Source organism: Myotis lucifugus, unplaced genomic scaffold (assembly GCF_000147115.1).
Source record: "Myotis lucifugus unplaced genomic scaffold, Myoluc2.0 scaffold_246, whole genome shotgun sequence".
In the NCBI taxonomy this organism is placed as follows: domain Eukaryota; kingdom Metazoa; phylum Chordata; class Mammalia; order Chiroptera; family Vespertilionidae; genus Myotis; species Myotis lucifugus.
Genome location: NW_005871294.1, coordinates 484,746 through 493,043, shown reverse-complemented (window position 1 = coordinate 493,043; position 8,298 = coordinate 484,746).

The following is an 8,298-nucleotide window of genomic DNA, read 5'->3' as shown; positions in this document are numbered from 1 at the left end:
CCGGGGGCGGCTCCCTTCGCAGCCCCCGGCCCTGGAGGGGCCCCACCCCCACTGCCCCCGCCCCCCGGGAACTCGCGCCCTCCCCCCACCCCGAGCCGCTAGCTTCTCCCCCGCAGAACCCGCCCCCACTCACTCCTCCTCCGCCTCCAGCGCCACCTCGTATCTCCTCAATCCCGACATGTCTCGGGCTCCGAACGGCTCCTGGGGGGCGGAATGATCGGATCTAGTCCTTCCCCAGCCCCCGGCCCCCTCCTCGGTCATTCTCCCGGATCCGTGTGACCTGCTCTCCGGGCACCTGCGGCGGGTGCCCCCGGGGAGGCTCAGCTGCACATCGGGGCGGGGTGGGGCTGAAGGTGTCGGAGGCGCGAGACGTTATGGAACTAGGAGGTCGGTCGCCGCAGGGGCCCGCGGCATTTAGGGGGTCAGGGCGGCGGGCTTTGCGGTCATGGGGTTGGGATATCTGGGGCCCCGGGCGAGGATTTTCGGGGGCTGGATCACCTGGAGGGGGGCTGAGGGGTCGGCGCAGCCTAAACTCCGCCCTCCCCGGCTCCACCCCGGAAACAGACCGTTACCGTGACGTCACAGGGACTCCACGCACCGGGGGCGGGGCTCCCTTTGCCCGGAAGGGGCGGGGTTAGAGCATTTCTTCAGAGGAGGCGGGGTCAAAGTGTCAGTAGGAGGTGGAGGCATTTATCGCCAAGATGCGAGGCTCTGGACTTTCTTTTATAAAAGGATGGAGTCAGATTTTGGAGTTCTACCCTGGGAGATGGAGACCTCAGAAATAGGCAGCAAGAAAAGAGCTTTGGGGAGGGGGATAAAAGGGGGAGGTGGGAGATGTCTGTAATACTATCAACAATAAAAATATATATATTAAAAAGAAAAAAAAGAAAAAGAAAAGAGCTTTGAGACGCTGTCCAGTGCTGTTTTCCTCAATTCCCTCTTCTCCTCTCAATCTCCTTGACTTCTGCCCTGACGATGGCCTTTCTTGTCTGTCCTGTTCTACTCGTCTGACCCCAGGCTGAGGAGGAATAGGCCTCCAGAGAGGGCTCAGTCTAGACAGGCCAGGCTATGAAAATACTTCTCGGATGAGTGGCCTTGGCTTAATGGCCAGAGGGTCAAAGCCCTTCCTATCTGAGCTGAGACCTACGTTCCTGTGATTTTTGTTCCTACAGTCATTCAATCAACAAATATTTACTGAGTGCCTGTTACATGCAGGCACTGTGCTCGGTGTGGGGATACAACTGTAAAAAGGACAGGCACGGCCCTGGCTGGTGTGGCTCGGCTGGAGCGTTGTCCTGTACACCAAAAGGTGGCAGGTTTGATTCTCGGTCAGGGCGCATACCCAGGTCGGTGTGTGCAGGAGGCGACCGATCAATGTTTCTCACATGAATATTTCTTTTTCCCTTCCTCTCTCTAAAATAAATTTTGAGAAGAAGAAGAAGAAGGAGGAGGAGAAAGGCACAGTCTCCACCCTCCGAGGGCTTCTCATCTGGGTTGGAGATGCGGGGGGGGGGGGGGGGGGTGGAAAAAAAAATCAGAAAATTAACATAAATTTTGAAGACTGGCTAGGACAGTAGAGGGGTGCTGTGACAGAGCCCAGTAAAGAGCAATTTGCCAAGTGTGGGAGGTTGGAAATAGCTCCCCCAGATGGTCTTTGGAGGGAGGACGGGAACTTTGTGGCTGGACTGTAGGAGAGAGAGTGACTAGAAACGAGTGAAGTGAAAGTTCCCTCAGCCTGAAGTGTGGAGAATGGAAACATCTGCTCTCTCCCTGCATCCCACCCTTCCTCCCTCTCATACCTGGCTTGCCTTGCTTGTGCCACAGACAGGTGACAGATCTGTGGGTGCCCGTTGGGCTTTACTGGAGCATTGCAGTTTGGTGTGGAGTAGAAGCTGTGCTCCAGTCATACCCTCTCACACTCACACTCACACTCACACTCACACTCACACTCCAGGCCCTGCCCAGCTTTGTCAGGTCTGGTGCAGAGGAGCTGATGGTCTGGTTCTCTCTTCTGATCCTTGGGTCCCCAGGGCGGCAGTGGTTCACATCCCTTCCCTCGGTCACGGGGCTCCTTCTGGAGCTCTCACGGGCTAAATGCTGGGGCACTTGTTCTGGGGGAGGAAGGAGAGGCAAAGTTATGGGCTGGGGTCTTGGGCAGGAGCTCAGAGGGAGGAGGCAGGGCTGGAGAGGGCAGGCTTGCCTTGGCAGAGTTCTTCTGCAGTCTCTGGATGTGGTCCCCCCAGGGCTGGTCTGGGGGTGTGCATGCTCCAGCGTGGTGAACCTGGAGTCAGAGGTCGGAGAGAATAGAGCAGCTCCGGAACTCAGTTTCCTGGAAGGTCTGGGTGTGTAGGGTAGAAACTGAGGACCACACCAAGGAACCTGTTTCAGGGGCTTCCGTGTGGGAAGAGGCTCAGCAAGGTGTGGAGGAGAAGCTGTGCTCCAGTCTTCCTCAAGGAGAAGAAAGGTAAGATGGTGCTAAAAGGTGAATAGGAGAGAGGAGACAGGTTACTCTCCCCACTCCCCCCTCCCCCCACTCACAGGAGAACAGTGCCTGGCAGCCAGTCCTCAAGGAGGAGATAGGAACAAAAGACACCAGCAATGTTCTCAGGAATTGGGTGTTGGTTCACCAAGAGACAGTGTCCTCAGGGTTGTGGCACACACAACTGGGAGCGAGTGGGTATTAGTTTAGGGCTTGAGGGACTATAAGGTGGGGGAGCTCATAGCCCTGACTCAATTCAGGATACCTGTGTCCAGTGCCATAGCTTTAGTGTTTCTCTCCCCTCCTCCTCCCAATGTACACTGTTCTCTTTTCCTCTGGAAACCAAGCTAGAGGATACAGAGCCTCCAGTGAGAAGGGCAGCCAGAGGCCCCTGGACCCATTCAGGCACTGACACGTACAGGAACACCTGGGGCACAGGCACATCTACATCACACAGGTACCCACAGCACAGAAGCCCATGTATAGATTGTATAGGAATACACACGATGCACAGGTATACCCACGGTACATAGAGACACACAATCACAAGGGCACATCCATTTGGTACATGTGTACTCTCAGGTTCATGGACACACTTGGCTCTGGGTGTTGACTTGAACTCACGGTCCCCTTCACAGACTCCCAGATCCCAGCTGTGCTCCTCATCCGGCCATTTACGCTCTATCCTTTCCAAGGGAGACCTAGAAATCAGTATGCTGAGGAGAGGAGCGGTGCTGTGCAGGAGGCCAAGGGGGACAGCTAGAGATGGACAAATGTGCAGAATCTTTGGAAGCAGTGAGTGTATGGGTTGTGAGAGTCTTTCTGGTTGTGTGGAGCCTGTGAGGCTGGATGGGGGAGAGCGAGCAGAAGAATGATAGTGAGGGAGTCCATGATGGTCCTGTGACTGTGTGTGTGAGCCTGTGTGAGGCTGTAGATGTTGTCTATTTATGGCCCTCTGAAGCTTTCATTCCTTATGTCCAGGAATTTCTTCCCTTCTGTTATATGATACTAGAGGCCCAGTGCACAAATTCATGCACAGGTGGGGTCCGGCTGGCCCGGCCCCAATTGGGGAGGATCAGGCCGGGCCTGTTGGGAGGAGGAGACAGGGGGTTGGCCGGCTGGCCTGCTCTGATTGGGCGGATCAGGACCAGGCTGGCTGTGGGAAGGAGCAGAGGGCAATTGGCTGGTGGGCCCTGCCCTTGTTGGGTGAGGGGACCGATCGGGAGTCAGTGGGTGGGGGAGGGGCTGCGGGAGGTTGACCAGCTGGCTCCACCCCTGATGGGGCTGGTTCGCTGGCCGCAGTGGGCATCATAGTGACCCGTCGTTCTGGTTGTTACAGCATTCCGGTCATGGGCTTTTTATATATATAGATAGGATTTCACTGGCCTTTGTCCCTGGTTTCTGGGCAAGAGACTCTAAATCTTTGGAATTTTCCAAGTAATAGGAGTGTCTTTGTTATTTATGAGCCCCTTGGATTACACCTGAGTTTCTGGGAGATGAGATGACTTAGGATGGGGGCTCATCACTGAAAGATCAACTATGTCCTTGGAGAACTGGGGCTTTGAGCCAGCCCACCCTCCAAAGAAGGGGCTGGAGATTGAGTTCAGCCATGTGGCTCAATGATGCCTATGTAATGAAATCTCAGTAAAAACTCTGGACACCAAAGCTCATGGAACTTCCTGTTCGGTGAATGAAACAATGTGCTGGGAGGGTGATGTGCCCTTCATGTCTCCAAGAGGAGAGAGCATTTAAGGCTCTCTCACAATTCGCCCTGTGCGTCTTTTCATTTGGCTGTTTTTAAAAAAATATATTTTTATTGATTTCAGAGAGGAAGGGAGAGGGGGAGAGAGAGATAGAAACATCAATAATGAGAGAGAATCATTGATTGGCTGCCTCCTGCATGCTGCACACTGGGGATCTGAGCCCACAACCCAGGCATGTGCCCTGACAGGAATCCAACTGTAACCTTCTGGTTTATAGGTTGACGCTCAATCACTGAGCCACGCTGGCTGGGTTCTAGCCACCTTTTTCTTAAGTCCACCACTCAGGACATTGCCCTGTTTCTCAGATGGCTTTTCAACCTATTTCTCCCAAACAAATACTCCTTTCTAGGAGAAAAGATTGTGTCCATGTGTGAGTGTGTGTCTGTGTGCCCATGTCTGTGTGTAATTGTGTCTGTGTGTCTATGTCCTTGTATCTGTATTGTGATAATGTATACGCGTAACTATCTGTGCTGTGTCCTTGATGTATGTAAATGATCGTGTGATTATCTGATTGTGTGTACAGACAGGTAGGCGGATTAAGGTGTTGGCCTCGCCAGGGTCTGAAATGACACGTGTGTGTGTGTGTGTGTGTGTGTGTGTGTGTGTGTGCGTGCGCTAGCTGTTTGTTCAATCCATCACTTTGTGGCTCTCAACCTCATAGGGCCTGCAGGGGGCGTCCAGTGCAAAGGGAAAAGAGGATGTGAGACTCCTGGGCTGTGGAAGCGGGGCTCTGGCCTGAGGAATCTGAGTTGCCTTGTTCCAGAAGTGAGCTGGAAATGAGTAAGAAAACAGATGAATCAGCTCTTGAAAGTCCCTGACCCTGGGAAGAGGTCTGCTTCTTTTTATCCCAAACTTCTGTCTACCAGAGGTCCCTGGCCACCCAAGCCAGAGTGTGAGTAGAACATTGCACAGGACTTCAGAGGTGACTGGACATCGGAATGGGGGAACTCTTGAGCAATAGTCCACCCCCGCTTCCCCATCTACCCCCTGGAGCTTGAAGTAAAATCACTGCCAGGGGTTCCTGAACAAACCCCTCTACTTCCTGCAATTTGGGCCACTCTGGATCCCAGGGTTCCTGGGTTTGGACTGATCTCGCTTGGGAGAAGTGCAGGAAACAAGGGTCCTTGAACCCAACGCAGTAGGTGACCTATGTGGCTGGACACGAGGAGCCCTGGGGACTCAGAGGGAAGGTAGAGAAGGCTTCATGGAGGGGGGAGCTCCGCAGAGCCTTGAAGATGGGTGAGGCAGGAGGGAGGACATTCCAGGGAGAATGAACAGGAAGCAAAGGCTCAGAGGAAGGACAGGGGTTTGTGACTGTTCCCAGTGTGGGTGAGGCAGGGGAAGGGTAATTGGTGAAAGAAGCTCTGTGTATGGGGGTAATCCCTGGGGTACTTGGGGTACTTCCTGATGATGCCAGGCCCAGTGGTCAAAGTTAATGGAAGACTCCGGTAACCTTAATCAGGCAGGACCATTAGGAGCTTCACGACCTTTGAGTGTGAAGGTTTGGGTTCCTTAGCAGCATAGAATGTCAACCAGCTGAAGTGCCAGTTGGGGGTGAAGGGAATGAGTTATAGAGAAAGTACGGTAAACAGAATTCTGAGTTCCCTGCCCCCTGGTATGCAAGCCCTGTATAATCTTGCTTTGAGGGGATTTTTTTCGGACATTTGACCTTTGAATATGATGGGATTAGATGATTACATATGGCAAAATGAAGGGATTTTGCAGGTGTAATTAAGGTCTCTAATCCATTGACTTTCAGTTCGTCAAAAGGGAGATTGCCCTGGGTGGGCCTGACCTAATCAGGTGAACCCTTGTAAAGTGTCTAGAGATAAGAAGTAAGAAGCGGCAGCAGATGCTCTTATTTGGCCTTGAAGAAGCAACTGCCATGCTGTGGAGAGGGCCATGCAGCCGGCAGTGGCAGGCAGCTCTAGGCACTCAAGGCCTCAGACTTACAACCACAACTGCCAGCACCCAGTGAGGTGGGAAGAGGATTCTGAGCCTGAGATGAGACTGCAGCCCTGGCTGATATCTGAGTTCAGCCTGGCGAGACCCTGAACAGAGGACCCAGTCAACAAGTACTTGAACTCTTGACCCACGGAAACAATGAGATGATAAATTTGGATTGTTTGAAGCTGCTAAGTTTGTGGCAATTTGTTACACAGCAATAGAAAACTAATATAAAAACAAAGGAATGAATGCTAATTAAGTCCCAGGACCAGTTTCAGAACTGTTGACTACAGCTTTCATTCCTACTTCCTTCCAGGTTGTGAAATGTCACTATTTCTTTAACTGACTCCCTTTTTCTGTCATCCTCCTTTATTCCATCCTTCAATCTGGGTTGTTGTGGTAAGAGTACTTCCGCTCATCAAGACTGTTGTTTATTTTTCCTGGCAGTCGCCCGCTTGAAGTTAGGCATGGCTGCGTGACCTACTTTGGCCAATCAACTGTGTGCAGAAATGGCATGTGTCATTTGTGGGTAGAAGCATTTAAATCAGGGTTCTCCTTGCCATTTTACCTGGCTGGGACGATCATGGAAACATTTGTGGGGAAGAAGGAGCACGCCAAAAGATCCGGGTGGCCTGGAATGTTGAACCACCACATGGAATACAGCTGCACTAAAGACCCGCCTAGACCCACAGCAGGCTTGGTAAGCATGGGGAATAGAATTTTGTTGTGTTAAACCACTCAGACTTGGGTGTCATTTATTACTGCAGCATAACTCAGTCTATCCTGACCAATCAGGTGTGTTGGTGGTGGTTTTCAGGTATTGTAGAATAGAGAGATGAGATTACAGCAAAACTAGAAAAGGATTGGATGTCAGCCTGAGATCTTGGATTTAGCCCCATAATTCATAAATTGAAGCCCGAACCTTCAATGTGACTGTATCTAGAGATAGGCTTTTAAGGAAGTAATTTAGGTTAAACAAGGTCATAACGGTAGGGTCCTAATCTGATAGGACTGTAGCCTTAAAAGAATAGGAAGAGAGAGGACACAGTGAGGTCACAGTGAGAAGGCAGCCATCTGCATGCCAGGAAGAGGGCTCTCACCAGGCATCTGGATCTGGATCTTCTAACCTCCAGAACTGTGAGATGTGTAGTGTTTCCCCCACATCCCGCGTAGTTCAGGGTTCTGGATCTAGAGGAGGGGCCTCACACAAATGAAAGAGAAAAGACAAGAGATAATTTGGAAATATTGGGGGGCCAGGCGGGCAAGTCCAACTCAAGGGGAAGGACTTCCACTGGTGCTCAGGCCTCGCCAACCTTTTATTGGATAGGGATACACTCATAGCCCTTAGGCAGGCAATTTCCAGTAACAGGCAGACATCAGCAAGGATTTACATAAAAATAAATGGGGAAGTTGCTTCAGCTACTATTGTCTGGACTAACTGTGGGTGCACAGCCCTGACCTTTGCCAGAGCTCAAGGGTCGCCAGCCTTCCGGGTTCCTTGTCCACACCTCTCTGCTAGTGAAGACAATGGATGGCTTCCTGCAGTGAGAAAATAAAATTTCTGTTGTTTAAACAACACGAATTGTTATTTTGTATTTTATTATGGCAACTTAGACTGACTGAGGCAGATATTTGTTAGGTGATATCCTTAAATTTTTAAGGAGTCTAAGATTTGGGAAGAAGGATGTATGTTGATGTAGGATAGCCATAGGGTAGACTATAGAGATTTTTTTTTTCACTGCTCACAAACTTAACCCCTTTCTACGGTTTGAGGAATTTTCTATTATATGAGTTTTAGTTACTTTCCAACATAGAACCCCCTAAGGGTCACATACTAATTTTCCTAGCTTCCTTTCCAGCTAGGATTCAAACACATGACTTAGGCTTATCCAATCAGAAGCACCTTTCAAGGACTGTGAATAGGAAGCTAGTAGTGATGCAAAGGAGCAGGGTTAGTAGAACATCCATTTTCGTGGCGGTAGGAGTGGTGGCAGAAGTGATGTCTGTTTTTCATGGGCAGCTGAGCTGTGATTCTAGAAGTGGAAGCTGGCAGGCTGATCACCCAATATTTGAAGGGCTTGTGACAACAGTACAAATGGAGGCCCACAT